Source organism: Neoarius graeffei, chromosome 19, assembly GCF_027579695.1.
Source record: "Neoarius graeffei isolate fNeoGra1 chromosome 19, fNeoGra1.pri, whole genome shotgun sequence".
Classification (NCBI taxonomy): domain Eukaryota; kingdom Metazoa; phylum Chordata; class Actinopteri; order Siluriformes; family Ariidae; genus Neoarius; species Neoarius graeffei.
In genome coordinates this window covers 68,139,337-68,156,430 of record NC_083587.1, presented here as the reverse complement: position 1 = coordinate 68,156,430, position 17,094 = coordinate 68,139,337, and the positions used below count along the sequence as shown (strand labels likewise).

Below are 17,094 nucleotides of genomic sequence, written 5' to 3'. Positions count from 1 at the left end.
GCGCGTGGTCCGAACAGAGGGTGAAAGGGCGCCCCAGCAGGTAGTAACGGAGGGCGAGGACCGCCCATTTGATCGCCAGGCATTCCTTCTCAATAGTGCTGTAGCGCCCCTCACGCATCGACAGCTTCCTGCTTAGGTACAGGATGGGGCGGTCCTCCCCCTCCACCTCCTGGGACAACACCGCCCCCAGCCCTCTGTCCGACGCGTCGGTCTGCAACACAAAAGGGAGAGAGAAGTCAGGGGAGTGTAATAGTGGCCCCCCACACAGTGCAGCCTTTACCTCAGAGAAAGCCCGCTGGCACTGCTCCGTCCACTGGACCGGATCTGGCGCCACCTTTTTAGTGAGGACAGTCAGCGGGCTGGTGACGTCCAAATAATTAGGTATAAACCTACGATAGTAGCCAGCCGGCCCCAGGAACTGTCTCACCCCCTTTTTAGTCTTGGGCCTCGGGCAGGCCACAATCATTGCTGTCTTATTAATTTGGGGATGCACCTGCCCGTTACCCAAGTGGAAGCCCAGATACCGTCCTTCCACCCGCCCAATCGCACACTTCTTCGGGTTGGCAGTGAGACCTGCCCGCCTCAGCGACCTAAGGACGGCCCTCAGGTGTTGCAGGTGCCGCTGCCAGTCATTACTATAAATGATAATGTCATCAAGATATGCGGCCGCATAGGTGGCGTGGGGCCGGAGGACCCTGTCCATCAGCCGCTGAAACGTAGCGGGCACCCCAAACAGCCTAAAAGGAAGTGTGACAAATTGGTGTCAGCCGAATGGTGTGGAAAAGGCCGTTTTCTCTCGGGATAATGGAGTCAAGGGGATCTGCCAATATCCCTTCGTCAAATCCAGTGTCGAGTAAAAGCGAGCCGTGCCTAGTCGATCGAGCAGCTCATCAATACGAGGCATTGGGTACGCGTCGAATTTAGACACCGCGTTGACTTTTCTATAGTCCACACAGAACCGGACCGACCCGTCGGCCTTGGGTACCAAGACCACCGGGCTGCTCCAGTCACTGTGGGACTCCTCGACGATGCCCATTTCAAGCATGGTCTGAAGCTCTTCCCGAACCACCTTTTTTTTGTGTTCGGGTAGCCTGTAAGGGCGGCTACGCACTACCACCCCCGGGGGCGTCTCTATGTGGTGTTCTATGAGGTTAGTACGACCGGGCAGGGGCGAGAACACATCCGAAAACTTGGCCTGCAACTGGGCGACCTCCGTGAGTTGGGTCGGGGACAGGTGGTCTCCACAGGGGACCGGAGAGGTACGTGATGCCAATGTCCCTTTTTGAACCTCCGGCCCCAGCTCCGCCTTCTCCGGAACTACCGACACCAACGCCACGGGGACCTCCTCATTCCAGAGTTTAAGCAGATTGAGGTGGTAGATCTGTAGCACCCCCTCCCTGTCCGTTCGCCTTACCTCATAGTCGACGTCCCCGACTCTCCGTGTGACCTCAAAGGGTCCTTGCCACTTGGCGATTAATTTGGAGCTCGACGTGGGCAACAGTACGAGTACCTTATCTCCCGGAGTGAACTCTCTAAGGCACGTGCCCTTGTTGTACAGGCGGGCTTGCCGTTCCTGGGCCTGCCGCAAATTCTCCTGAGTTAGGTGGGTGAGCATGTGGAGTTTTGCGCACAGGTCCATAATGTACTGAATTTCGTTTTTACTCTGTGAAGGTCCCTCCTCCCAATTTTCTCGCAGCACATCTAAAATGCCGCGCGGCTTACGCCCGTATAGCAATTCAAACAGGGAGAACCCCGTGGAGGCTTGGGGGACCTCTCGCACTGCAAATAACAAGGGTTCGAGCCATTTATCCCAGTTACGTGCGTCCTCACTTACGAATTTTTTAATTATATTCTTGAGGGTGCGATTGAACCGTTCAACTAAACCGTCCGTTTGTGGGTGATAATCGCTGGTGCGGATCGGCTTAACCTAGTAGCCCATACAGTTCGCTCAGTGTTCGTGACATAAACGAGGTGCCTTGGTCAGTCAGAATCTCTTTCAGGATTCCAACCCGGGAGATGACGTGGAAGAGGGCCTCCGCAATACTGCGTGCTGAGATATTGCGAAGAGGCACCGCTTCCGGGTATCGCGTTGCATAGTCCACCAGAACCAATATAAAGCGGTACCCTCGTGTTGACCAATCTAATGGCCCGACGAGATCCATCCCAATTCTTTCAAACGGGGTCTCGATTAATGGTAGGGGGTGCAAAGGCGCTTTTGGAATGGCCGCTGGATTTACTAACTGGCATTCGCGGCACGCCGTACACCACTTACGGACATCGCCGCGAATCCCCGGCCAATAGAATCGGGCCATTATCCGGGCTAGTGTTTTATCCTGCCCTAGGTGTCCAGCCATGGGATTAAAGTGAGCCACCTGAAATGCCAATTCCCGGTGGCTCTTTGGAATTAACAGCTGTGTGACTCGCTCTTTCGTCTGAGTGTCCTGCGTCACTCGGTATAATCTATCCTTCAAAATAGAAAAATAGGGGAAGGACGGAGTGGCGTTCGGCTGGAGCGTTTGACCATCGATTACTCTCACTTGGTCAAACGCATGTCGCAGAGTCTCGTCTCGCGATTGTTCTAATGGGAAATCCACAAGGGATTCCCCAACAGAAAGAGGAGGAGCCGGCGGCTCCTCACTCTGTCGCGGAGATGATGTAGATGGCTCTGCGACAGCAGCTCCAGCCAAAGCGACACCAGGACCTCCCCCTGTCAAATGTCAGGACCCACTCTTTACTAGGCACGTCATTAAACCCCAAAATCCCGGCCAATCAGTCCCCAAAATTAAAGAGTGGGTAAGGCAAGGATTAACCGCCACCTTCACTGTAGATTTTTCCCCTCTGAAAAATATGTGGACCGACACCAAAGGGTAGCTGTGAACATCCCCGTGCACACACAACACCTTCACTCCCTGTGCTCCCCCCAATGCCTCGTCTTGCACCAGGCTTGGGCGGATCGAGGTCTGATTGCAACCAGAATCCACCAACGCCTGATATGTAGCCCCTTGGATACTCACCAGTATGCAATACACTCCGGCCCGATCGAGGGCAGCTTCTGGCGCGTCGGGGATCCGTACCACCACGCCCACCTCCATTGCTGCGCACTGTTGTTACAGGTGGCCCCGCAGCGCCAGCAAACCGGCCCGGGCTTTCCCTCTGCACCTGTGCTCTGGGGCTCACTCACCTGAGGGGGGGGAGAGACAGACACAGAAGGGAGAAATGGGAGGGCACCACGGGTGCGGCGGGCCGGCTGGGGTGGAGCCGGCCCCCGCCTCTGTGGTGGGGGAATGGGGCGAGGACAGGATACAGAAGGGAGGGGAGAAAGAGAGAGAGAAGAGGAGAGAAGAGAAGACGTCGTCGGCCGTCCTGCCACCGGAACAGCCGCCAAATGATCCTCCGCCAGTCCTACTGCTTGATCCAGCGACGCCGGGTGGTGACACTGGACCCACTCTGCGGTTCCGGCTGGTAAGCGGGCGATGAACTGCTCCAGCACCACCTGATCGATGATTCCCTCGGCGTCGCGATCGTCGGCCCTCAGCCACCGCCAGCAGGCATCCCGGAGCTGCTGGCCGAACGCGAATGGCCGGCCGACTTCCCCCAACTGCAGCGCACAGAAGCACTGGCGCTGTTGTTCTGATGTGCGCCCCACGCGCTGGAGGATGGCCCGGCAAAGGTCCGCGTAGGCCAGCCGGCGGTCGGCGGGGAGCTGTAGCATGGCCAGCTGCGCCTCTCCCATCAGGAGGGGGAGGAGGCGCGCCGCGCGCTGCTCCATCGGCCACCCCGAGGCTTCAGCGACCTGTTCGAACAATGTGAGGAACGCCTCAGGGTCGTCCTGCGGGCCCATCTTGGTCACGGTGAGGGGAGACAGGCCCGCGGCCGGGGCGCTGGTGGACCCCGCGGACGCGAGGAGATGCCGGAACGCCTCACAATCTTCCTGCAGGGCCAGCACCAAGGCTTCGAAGCGCCACTCTTGCTCCTTTCGGAGCGTGATGAGCGCCTGGTGCTGGCTTTGCTGAGCCGTGGCGAGGGCGTGGACCAGGTCCGTGAACGGGGAGGATTCCATGGGGCTGCTGGGTTGGTGCTCCACCTTTCTCCCGGGTTTCAGCACCACTGTAGAGCTCTCTGAGGTGTGGGTGGAGCACAGAGGATGGCAGGACAAAGCTTCAGGTACAAATCGGCTTTTATTGCCAGACTTTTCAGTGTAACAATACCGTTTTATTCTATTCAATACACATACACGCTGTGTTCTTGTCCCGGGAAGAGCTCGCCTCTGCTCTCCCTCTGCCTCCTTAAATAGGGCGCGGTACTGGGAAGACACACAAACACAGGTTAATTACCGTCAGGTGTAGTGATTCTGCCACTCACCTTCCCTGGCTCCGCCCTCCTATCACAGACCGGTGCTTGACCACGCCCCCGCTGCCACAGTAACATTTAGAAGTTTAATGATACAGCTTTTCTAATGCCACTTACTTATGTAGACGCAGCTAGTTAAATCTGTACAGACAGACGGCTCAGAACAGCCCGACTTCAGCACACAGTTTCCAGCCAACTTCAGAAAGACAACCTGAAGACTGGAGACCAGGGCTTTAAGCTGTGATACGTGAAAGGTGGGGTGAACACGTTGCATGGTGAGTGGTAAAGCCAGTCTGACGGAACATGGATTGATTACCTTGCTGATGAGGAAATGTCCTAGGTACCTGGTAGCCAGCTTGCGGGAGACGGTTCTGAATGGCAGGTGGCATGTGGAGAGCATGACTTGTTGCCCCACCTGGTAGTGGCATTTGTCAGCCTGCCTCTTGGATGCTAGGGTGGAGGAAATGAGTCTTCTCCGGGTCATTGCCCACGTCCTCCTGCAGCGGCATATGAAGATCTGGGCTGAGGGTATGGTGACCTCCTCCTCCTGGCTGGGGAACAGTGGTGGTTGGTACCCTAGTGAGCATTGGAATGGAGAGAGACCTGTGGCAGAAGAAGGGAGAGTGTTATGTGTGTATTCGATCCAAGGTAGCTACTTGCTCCAAGAACTGGCATCCCTGGATGCCATGCACCTGAGTGCAACCTCCAAAGCCTGGTTAGTCCATTCTGCCTGGCCATTGGTCTGTGGGTGGAAGCCTGAGGAGAGACTACAGGTGGCCCCGATGAGTTTGCAGAAGGCTCCCCAGAACTGTGCAGTGAACTGAGGACCCCGGTCAGAAACAATGTCGGTAGGCGGAAAACGTGGTGGATGAGTAGTTCTGCGGTCTCTTTGGCTGAGGGGAGCTTGGGCAGAGGAATGAAATGGACAGTCTTGGAAAAATGGTCAATGACAGTGAGGATGCATGTGTTGCCACCTGAGTTGGGGAGTCCTGTGATGAAGTCCAGGGCAATGTGAGACCAGGGTCAATGAGGAATCGGGAGGGGTCTTAGCAAGCTGGCAGGGGGTTGATTGGCTGTCTTGTTCCAGGCACATGTGTCGCAGGCTGCCACAAACTCCTGGATGTCTTCCTTGATGGATGGCCACCAGAAGCGCTGTTGGACGAGCGCCAGGGTTCGAGCAGCTCCTGGGTGACAAGCCAACTTCGAGCCATGACCCCACTGCAGCACCTGGGTTCACACAGAACAGGGAACAAACAGATGGTTAGGTGGTATGTTGCTTGAGTTACCTTCACCAGGGTCCTGCTCCAGGGCCTTCTGCATGAGCATCTCAACCTCTAGAATGGCGGCTCCCACCAGGCAGCATGGAGGAAGGATGGTCTTGGGTGGCTTGGACTCCTCTTGGTGGGAAGAGAACATCCTGAACAGGGTGTCGGGTTTGCCGTTCTTGAAGCCTGGGTGGTAGGAGAGTGTGAAGTTGAACAGGGAGAAGAAGAGGCCAACAGGTTTGACGGGAATTGAGACATTTGGCAGACTTGAGGTACTCCAGGTTTTTATGGTCAGTCCAGACTAGGAAGGGGAGAGCCGATCCTTCGAGCCAATGCCTCCACTCCTCCAAGGCTAGCTTGATGGCCAACAACTCTCTGTCGCTGATGTCATAATTACGTTCAGCAGGGGACAGCCAGCAAGAGAAGAAGGAGCAGGGGTGGACCTTGTTATCGCTGGCCCTCTGGGAGAGAATGGCTTTGACCCCGGACTCAGAAGTGTCGACCTCCACTATGAACTGTTTGGTCAGGTCGGGTATGATGAGAATGGGTGCTGTGGTGAACTTGCACTTAAGCATGGAGAAGGCTTTCTCTGCTTCCTCCCCTCATTTGAATGAGGTCTTAATTGAAGTCAAGGCAGTGAGAGGTCCAGCCACCGTGCTGAAGTCGCGGATGAAGTGCCTGTAGAAATTAGCGAATCCCAGGAAACGCTGAAGCTCTCATCATGAGGATGGGGTAGGCCAGTCTGCGACTGCCTCAAGCTTGAGGGGGTCCATCTGGATCCTTGCCGGGGAGATGATGAGCCCCAGAGACAAGACAGAGCTCTGGTGGAATTCACTCTTTTCCGCCTTGACAAACAGCTTGTTTTCTAGCAGGCGCTGGAGGAATTGCCAGACATGGCCCTGATGTTCCTCCAGGGAGCAAGAGAAGATTAGGATGTCATCCAGGTACACGAAAATGAAAATGTTAAGAAAGTCCCTTAGGCCGTCGTTGACAAGTGCCTGGAAGACTGCGGGTGCATTGGTCAGGCCGAAAGGGACCACAAGGTACTCATAGTGGCCAGTAGTGGTGTTAAAGGCCGTCTTCCACTCATCCCCCTCCCTGATCCTGACGAGATGGTAGGCATTGCATAAGTCCAACTTGGCGAATATCTTGGCTCCCTGGAGTAGTTCAAAGGCCGTAGTCATGAGTGGTAGGGGGTAGCGGTTCTTGACTGTGATGGCATTGAGACCTTGATAATCAATGCAGGGGCGGAGCAACTTGTCCTTCTTTTCCACCAAGAAAAATCCCACCCCTGCTGGGGAGGAGGAAGGGTGGATGATCCCAGCTGCCAGAGACTTGGAGATGTACTTCTCCATGGCTTGCCTTTCAATGGGAGAGAGTAGAGTCGCCCTTTGGGTGGTGCTGTCCCGGGCAAGAGGTTGATTCCACAGTCATAGGGTCTGTGAGGAGGGAGGGACACTGCTTGGGTCTTGCTGAAAACAAGTCTTAAGTCCAGGTATTCCAGAGGCACATGAGAGAGGTCTGGAAACTCACTGGCTGAAGGCTGCGGTGGTTTGGCGGGAGGCAGAGTGGAGTTCAGGCAGGAAGCTAGGCAGGAATGGCTCCAGCCTAGGATGGTATTATCGGCCCAGTTTAGGTGGGGATTGTGCTGCGTTAACCAGGGTAATCCTAGGATGATCGGTACGTGGGGGTGTTCATGACGTGGAGTTGGATGGTTTCAGAGTGGTTGCCGGAAATCCTCAGGGTGAGCGGGGCAGTAAGGTGGGTGATGGTGGTCAAGCCAGTGCCATTGAGTGTCAGGACTGTGAGAGGGACGTCAAGGGCGAGTAGCAGAATTCCCAGACACTTGGCAGTGGCGGAGCAGATCAGGTTCCTATCCACCCCTGAGTCAATGAGGGCCTGGAGATGGTGATGATGGTTGTCATGGATGATGATGACAGGGAGTAACAGTCGATCAGCGGGGGGCTGGTTCAGAGTGTTGCCCACCAGGGCCCCTCAATTCACTGGTGGTCTTGTTCCCTTTAGTGGGCAGGCTTAGCAGATGTGTCCTCGCTGACAGCAGTAGAAACAGGCCCCTGTGCTCTGTCGGCACTGTCGTTCCTCCACTGACACCCGTACCCGGTCTACCTGCATGGGTCCGATGGACGAGGCAGGAGGTGGAGAGGAGGTGAAGCTGGGGCGGGTCTTCTCTCTCCTCTGTTGCTGGAACTGGGTGTCGATACAGTTGGCGAGGTCCATGAGACTGAAAAGGTCCGACGGCAGTTCCCGCGATACTAGTGAGTTGGACAGGGTGGCGAGGTTCTGGGTGATCTGCTGGAGGTCTTGTTGATGGGTCCCAAGGAGAGTCCCTTGCTGCTGGATGGCCGTTCTCAGACAGGTGAGTTCCACTGGATCCATGTTGGCCAGAACGTACTGTTAGGGGTGGTGAGATTAGGATCCAGAAGCAGAACACACAGGCAGTAATCCGATAAATAATGAGATTTAATCCAGGGAAAGGGTGTGGCAAAAAGGTAAACAAACAAATGGCAAAAATAGGCCAGGTAAAAAGAGACAAAAAACTTGACAAAAACATGAGACAAACAAGGACAAAAATGCTAGAGCAAAAAAAACATAAACAAGAAAAAACCCTAAGTGCAAAAACCATGAACTAGAAAAATAGCTTGAGCAAAAACCATGAAATGCAATAAAGGCACAGAAATGGCTAGAATAGCAAAATGAGACATTCTGGCAAAGTCAGGGTCTGAGAACGGCTTATTTATACACAGCAGAGAGAACCAGGAAGTGAAATGCAGGCTAGATGGAATTCCCGTCCCGGATGCGTATTGGCGCTGACCTGGGAGCAGGCCCGTTTCAAGCTATTTGGGGGCCCTAGGCAAAGGGGGATCTGGGGCCCATAATTATCCCCCCTCGATGAAAGGCCTTATGGCCGCCTACACAGCAAATTCCTCAGTGTTGAATTAACACTTTCAGAGCAGCAGGGGTTCCTCGCAGAAAGTTCGGGTTTCTTAGCTGAATTACTGCATTAATATCCGACCAAGGTCACAAATGTAGCCTATTAATGTAAAAAAGAGCTTTCTTGTGAGCCATCCCCTGTCCTGCTCCATTCATGCTCACGACACACTAGCTACTTCTGATGAAAGCCATGCAGCTCGCTGAAACTAACTCTGACTATGACATTTTGATAAACACAATAAGTTAATGTGGGAGAAGTTGACAGTCTTTCACCTATTTGTGTGGCACATATTAGAATTTTTAGCCAGTCCTTGCAAGTTTGTAAGCCTGTTGTGCATGACAACGTTTACATCACTGTTATAAACACTGTCTACAAGATAACTACCATTAACGTAAGCTAGCTACCAAATTTGCTTGTCGACCTGCTTGGTATTAATGAGTGTGTACATTCTCACTTACCAGTGTCTTGTTTTTTTCTGTCTTCCTCTTCCCTTTTCTTCTTTCTCTTCTGGCTCCCTGAGGGGTAATTTCGCTTCATATTTGATTTTGGTTTTTTTTGCCGCGGAGCTCTGCAACCACTTGACTGGACGGAGATGGGCATTGAGGGGTTGACAACAGACTGTCATTGCAATTTTTGGCCAAAGCATGTAGGGAGGCGCTGTTGTGCATTAGGGGGCCCCCCTTGGAACTAGGGTATTTCAACAAGTGTCATTAGGCGCTGCGCTGCCGCGCTCAAAAAGTTGTCATTGCTATTGAATACATAAGCAGTCGTTCAGCAGCGGGGGCCCTTCAAGGGCTGGGGCCCTAGGCAATTGCCAAGTCTGCCTACCTTGTTGCAACGGGTCTGCCTGGGAGATAAGTAACCTGAGATAATGAGATGAGATGAGATAAATTATTTCCCATCACAGACAATAAGATAGGTGTCCCATCCCGTCCCATATGTTCCGTCCCATATGTCATGGGTCAGTCCCGTATCGCAGGGAGGTCACTGCCTGAGCGAAAATATGTCACGTCCTGCTCCGTGTCACGGGTTTTAGTAACAACCATTTAAAGTGGATTTAACTGTGTTCTTTCATGACAGATTATTTTATTTTATAGATTATTTAATTTTTTTAGGGTGGCACGGTGGTGTAGTGGTTAGCACTGTTGCCTCACAGCAAGAAGGTCCGGGTTCGAGCCCTGTGGCCGGAGAGGGCCTTTCTGTGTGGAGTTTGCATGTTCTCCCCGTGTCCACGTGGGTTTCCTCCGGGTGCTCCGGTTTCCCCCACAGTCCAAAGACATGCAGGTTAGGATAATTGGTGGCTCTAAATTGACCGTAGGTGTGAATGTGAGTGTGAATGGTTGTTTGTCTCTATGTGCAGCCCTGTGATGACCTGGCGCCTTGTCCAGGGTGTACCCCGCCTCTCACCCATAGTCAGCTGGGATAGGATCCAGCTTGCCTGCGACCCTGTAGAACAGGATAAGCGGTACAGATAATGGATGGATGGATTTTATCTTTTTAGATTATTTTACTGAAATTATTCATAATTCAGCGTGAAATTGTCCAATAAATGTGCAAAGTGTCAAAGCAATTTCCTACTTCATGGGTGCAGCCATCTTAGAAGACTTCATGCCAATGGCGGCCTCTGATTGGCCAAATGGATATGCCTGGTTTTGAAAAAAATTGGTGATGGTGCTTTGTGCGTTTTGGAATGAAAGGCCATAATGCAGTGTGTAAATCAATGGCAGATATCATGTTTTGGTGAAAACTGAATATGGTATGAGTCAGATATGATAATTGCTGATGGTTTGGTGGCAGGAGTTTCAATTTTTCAAATTTGGTATTTATCGCGTTTTGGAACCAAACTCTTCACATACAAGCTATATACAGAAGCGATATCCACCCTAGGAATACTGATCTATTTACCAGAAAGAATCTAAAATGGCAAGGAAATAACCAAGAAGAAGCGATTTTTGTTGAACTGCTCATTAAGGCTTAATTAGTCCATAACTTCATTAATAATTGTAATGAAGCAAATCTGAGTCGAAGTTATATGCACCCTAGGTACCCCTACCCTCATGCCAGAAAGAATCAAAATCAGTGAAGAATTGAGGGAGAAGAAGAGATTTGTGTGGAAACTGCTCATTAGGGATTGATTAATTACTCCATATCTTCATTCCATCCAGCCATTATCTGTAGCTGCTTGTCCTGTGCAAGGTCGCAGTCAAGCTGGAGCCTATCCCAGCTGACTATGGGCGAAAGGCGGGGTTCACCCTGAACAAGTCGCCAGGTCATCACAGGGCTGACACATAGACATAGACAACCATTCACACTCACATTCACACCTACGCTCAATTTAGAGTCACCAGTCAACCTAACCTGCATGTCTTTGGACTGTGGGGGAAACCGGAGCACCCGGAGGAAACCCACGCGGACACGGGGAGAACATGCAAACTCAGCACAGAAAGGCCCCCATCGGCCATTGGGCTTGAACCCAGAACCTTCTTGTTGTGAGGCAACAGTGTTAACCACTACACCACCGTGCCAGCCCCCATATTGTCATTATTAATTGCAATTATGAAAATTTGAGTAGAAGCTATGTGCACCCCGGGCAGACCTACCTTCCTGCCAAAGAGAAAAAAAAATCAGTAAAGAATTGAGGGAGAAGAAGCGATTTTCATGAAATGTGGATGACGACAGACAGGCGACAGACAATACATGATGGTATAAACTCATCACCTGTCGGCCAGATGAGATAATAAAAAATGAAAGGGTTTTTATAAAGTTTTTATTTGTCATATTTATATCACAACACCTTCACTTATTCATGTATCACAGCTTGCTAGGACGCAAACAACAAATCAACCCCAACCCTTCCTTTCACACATCCAGAAAAGTTCCAGACTGAACCAAACTGCATCTGTGCTTTCATGCCACAACATCTTACATGTTTCACCTGCTCCACAACCTCAGACAGCCATCTACTAAACCAAGTGTTCAGAGCAGAATACATATATGTTATTTCCCAGCTGGGAGGTCCGTACGGTGAAATACCGTGACCGAGGTCTTGAAAGTACTGAGCAAGGCCCTCTGGGCCGAGGTCAGCATTCAAGGCCGAGGTCATGGTATTTCACCATACGGACCGACCTTAAGCTGGTAAATAATATATTTATTTTTTTCTTTACCAAATTCTAACAGAAAACGAGAGCGCCCGAAAGGGAAAACTGAGCTGAGCCACCATTTTGAATCCTCATTCACGGCTGTAATGCAAATGGCTTCCTCCTCGGTATACAATTTCACTTCCATGGCAGGAAAAAAAAATACATTTTGCCGCCTATGTAGTCCCCTATTTATACAAATAGGAGTCATTCAGGATTCAGCCATGCTTTTGCTTGGTGTAAGGAGCAGTTACAGGGGTTTTTAGCTTTCTCCTGAAATGTTTTCTTTTATTTCTTCTTCCTCAGGGTAGTAAAACTCGCTTTTGCTGTGAATACTGTCGTTATCGCTATCCATGCTGTAAAATTAATGCTATTCTCCTGAGAAATGCTGGCAAAAATTTATATGATTTTTGATAATCTTACACTGCAAAACCCGATAAGGTCACTGAGCTCAAAAATTTTATTGAAACCGATTACGTAAAAATTTTTGAGGTAAGTAACTTAAATTTTTTAAGGTAAGATTTCTTAAAAATTACACTATAGTTACACTTAATTGTAATTTTTAAGAAATCTTACCTTAAAAAATTGAAGTTACTTACCTCAAAAATTTTTACGTAATCGGTTTCAATAAAATTTTTGAGCTCAGTGACCTTATCGGGTTTTGCAGTGGATGGATGGATAGATAGATAGATAGATAGATAGATAGATAGATAGATAGATAGATAGATAGATAGATAGATAGATAGATAGATAGATAGATAGATAGATAACTTTATTCATCCCCAAAGGGAAATTAGATTGTCATAGCAGTCCGGTAAATTTGAATACAATAAAAAATACAATAAAATAAAATAAAATACTGAGGTCAAGAGAATAAAAAAATAAGATATAAACAAGATATACACATACCTTAAATAATATACAATAAATATGTACATAGAATGTGCAATAGGATGCGAATATTGCAAAAATATGATATATAATATCAATACGGATAATATTCCCATGTCACTTGTCCCATAATAAACACTAAGTATACGTTATACTATATTATATGTGGTGCAGAGGGTGACAGGTAGAATTAGTCCAGATGTGTGATCATGGCTCTAACAGAGGTAGATGAGTTGTAAAGTCTGATTGCTGTGGGTAGGAATGATTTCCTGTATCCTGTATTTCCTGTATTATAAATAAATCTTATAAAAAAAGATAAATGTTGACAAAAAATGCTACTATGCTTGTTGTTGTTGTGAACGAGTGAGTCGCCAGAGGTCCGTAACCGGGGTCCGTAACTGGGGTCTGTACCATAGGATACGGACCCGCTCACCAGCCAATCAGAGCGCAGGATTTGGACTGTGAAAAAAATAAAATAATTTATTTTAATCAGAGAGGGCCATAAAACTCAAAACATGTGTTTTTATCAGCTGTGTGCTTGTTGACCCCTGAAGGGTCATCCAAAGACCTGGTTCCCTGGTTCGCTAGGCTCTGTCCTCACTGTAGAAAGGACGCACTGAGCTCTGGAACGGTGCTGGTTCAGTCTCCTCCACGGACAGTTTAACATCATCATCTGCACAGAGAGATCAGAGATTCTCTGAACACTTCTCACTGCACACATAGGCCACGGAAATATATACAATTTGTTCAGGCAATGGCTTTTAATTATAGTTTTAAACTGTTTTTCAGAAACATGTGAAGCATAAAGTTAGCCACAATCCATCACCCCTTATTTAATACCTGGGGGAAAAAAAGTGGAAAACTTTTATGGTTTATTTAAGGATCTTGGTTACTTATCATTTACTGTATAATTCACTAAATTATTATTATTATTATTATTATTATTATTATTATTATTATTATTATTATTATTATTATTATTATTATTCTGTAAGATGTGGAGAGTAAATCTGCTTCCCACAGCAGTTATTACAGTGTTATACACTCTGCATGGTTATACACACTGTTTATAACACTCCAGCTGTGTTACTCTGTATTTTCATTATTTAAAATAAATCGTCAGTGTTGAGGGACAAACCAGGATGGTTGAAAACGTTTCTGAGTCTCTGCCAAGCCCAAGATGCAAGTCTGTGGATCGCAGAGCAAACACCTGACCAACAACCACCTGAAATATAAAATTCATCACATCTGAGGAATAAAATCTATAATTTATCGACAGTTCAGTGTAAATGAACTTCTTTTTTAAATCCATCGTGACACACTACATGATCACAAAATTATAACCACTAAATTCACAAGTAAACCAAATGCTAATGCTAATGCTATGCGAAAACACTAAAGACATGACGCAGGTAAAATTCGAACACTTGTTTACAGAGTGCAGCGCTCCCCGCCTTAAAACAAATAACATTCACCATTGTTTTCATCTCCCTCAGTGTGGATGGTGAAACATCTCAACATTTCTCCCCAAATAAGATTTACTCTTTTCCTGTTTGGAATCATTACAGTTTAGGTGTTATTCCTTAAAATGGCAACGGCACGATGACAAAAACAGCTTGAGATGCGAACACGGAAATGATGCAGCAGTCCATGACCACATTCGTGTGTCCAAATTATTTCTGGGAGCTGTGTTTTTCCAGAAACAGTTTCCCAAATACTGAAAAAAACCATGAAAACTGTAAGTAATAATAAATTAAGTAATAATAAAATCATTAATGTATCTACAGCTAAATGGAGACGTTTCCATCCCCAATGTTTTTAAAGGCTAGTGGGGGGAGAGGAGGGGGTTTAATTATCCTTTATCACTCAAGTACAAAAGATTAAAATCCAAAATTTTGAAAGCAGAAGATGAAACGAAAAGAAAAGAAAGTGAATTCTACAACAAGAGAACAACGCAATAAACTGTAAAACATTAAAAAGTCATGAAATCAACATCAAAAATATTTGAAAAGTGGAAAAGATGAATATTTTTAAACTATTAATATTTGAACATGCGTTTTTTTGTTTGTGTTTTTTACCGTTTTTGTTCTGTCTGTGATCCTGAACCTGATTAAATGTCGTGTTGCTATAAATTACATTCAGCTTCATTTGGTGCTTCAGTTGTATATAAACACGGAGGACTGTTACTGACTAAAAGGAATATTGGCTGATTTACTCCAAAATGGCGACGTCCACACAGCAGCTTCCACGCTACGACACTACAGCTATAAATAAGACCACACCGCCTCACGCTGGTTTCTGTTTTATTCCTATTAAAACACTCGGTGTGTGCAGATCAGGATTATTGTTGTGGAACACAGTGACACCCGACAGCTCAATCACAACATACGAGTGACTCAGCATGCTAATGGCTAACAGTGGATAAAAACAATAAATAAAGGCCCTGCTCGCTCCCGGTGCAGTAAAATAATCAATAATCAAACAGATCAATCTTCAAACAGCTCCAATTATTTGGATTTTTTGCAAATTGCAAGGAAATATAATAATAATAATAATAATAATAATAATAATAATAATAATAATAATAATGTGATCTACATGATGACCTAACTATGGTCCTGAGTATTACGCATGCTTCACAGTAAAATGAGAGAAATAAACTAAAGTAACCCCAGTCTAAACACAAAGAAACTTTACCACTACTGTCGTCTTCTTCCTCGGAGTCGATGTAATTAGGTCTTGCCATATTGTTTGAGAGATTTGAAAATAATAACGGCTCGGTGAAAGTAACTGCCAGACACGTGCACTTGCGTCAGCCATACAGGAAGTTACACTACAATTTTGGTAGCACGTGATCCATATGACGTAGACTGATCAAAGTCTTAATAACCATCTAAAAACACACTAAAATGACATTAATAACTATCAGTTAGTGAACAATAATTTTGTGGTAACTTACCGGTGAGAAATTTTCATCATGTTGGTATCAGGGCATGGCTGAGATCCGAGACTTTTACCCTCTCTGTCTCTCTTTTACTTCTGTTTTCTCTAAACGTCATCTTTGTGTTGAATGTTGATCTTTAGAGTCTTTTTTTAATTTCACTGAACTAACTGTGAAACGAATCAGATGGTAAATCAGGATTTGCAAATCCTCTAAATAGTGTTTAAAAAATTAAGTATGGGTCCTGTTGAGAGAATAGACAAGAGAATGTTGAATCAAAAGCGTCACCCAAAGAAAGTCTCCTCACAGCAGATTAAAATAGGAAAAAATAAAGGACAAAAATTATGTGAAATTCTGAAAAAATACAGAGAACATCCAAACTGCATCTGAAAGCAATGAAAGCCAGTGTCAGAAGAAAAAAAAACCAGTACATGTTAAGCATGTAAAGCAGGTACAGCATGTCACGTGTGGTTTATCTGTCATCACTTCTCACTGGAAGACGTCTTCAAGAATTTCAAGTAAGTCCAGTTGCCTTCTTTTAGCACCTACGGTTTTCACGTCAGATGTATTTGATTGTGTATGGTGATTACATGGGTGTACTTGTGTTTGATTGTACTTGTATGTGTGTGTGTGTGTGTGTGTGTGTGTGTGTGTGTGTGTGTGTGAGATTCGTGTACACACTGATGAGACTGAGGCCCTGTCCACACGGCAACGGATTCAGGTGACTCCGATACAATTGCTTATCGTTTAGGCCTGGCGTCCACACGGCACCGGCGTTTTGGGTGCCCAAAACGCAATCTTTTTGAGAACGGGTTCCAGAGTGGAAAGATCTGGCAACGTTGCCGTTGTGAAGTCGTCTGGATGAGTAGAACGGATTTGTTTACAATGACGTCACAACCACATGACTGTGAGTGCTTCACGCTGGGTAGAAGTGTAACGAACTCGATGCGAGTTGTCAACAAATCCTATAAGTTGGTTCATGAAACTCGCTTACAAAATATTTTCACTGTGAATATTTATTGTGTAATGGTGCAAAGTGAGAGAGAGAGAGAGAGAGAGAGAGAGTGAGAGAATAGCCCTTAAGGCAGAGTCAATCCCGCCAGCAAAAATAGGGAAAAAAAGGAGCCATCTCACCTCTTCAGATGATGGTTGAAGTCCTACAATACATTCCTCAAAAAGGGCGTAGAAGAGCAAATTAATCCATCAACGTGTAGCATTCAATTTATTCCGGACCATTAAAGACTCCGCCTTCCACATAGAATCATACGTCATCCTCGCCGCCATATTGGATAGGTCAAAGCGGAGAATAAAGATTCATGTGCTGCGTTTAACTGTACCAATAGGTTTACCGTCCAAACGAGATCACATGGGATTACCTTTCACAGGTGAGAAACAACAAATTAATCCATCAACGTGTAGCATTCAATTTATTCCGGACCATTAAAGACGCCTCCCTCCTCGTAGAATCATAGGTCATCCTCGCCGCCATATTGGATAGGTCAAAGCGGAGAATAAAGATTAGCTGCGTTTAACTGTACCAACAGGTTTGCCGTCCAA

The 17,094-nt window shown here is 47.3% G+C and overlaps 1 long non-coding RNA gene across 1 annotated transcript; it reads right to left on the bottom strand.

The window, feature by feature from the left end:
• Positions 1 to 12,462: 12,462 nt before the first annotated feature.
• On the bottom strand, positions 12,463 to 15,936 carry LOC132868039 (uncharacterized). Its single transcript, XR_009650797.1, has 4 exons — positions 15,556 to 15,936; positions 13,735 to 13,821; positions 13,165 to 13,269; positions 12,463 to 13,055 (listed from the first exon to the last, which is right to left on the bottom strand). It is a non-coding gene; the product is annotated as an uncharacterized LOC132868039 (long non-coding RNA).
• Between the last annotated feature and the right edge of the window lie 1,158 nt (positions 15,937 to 17,094).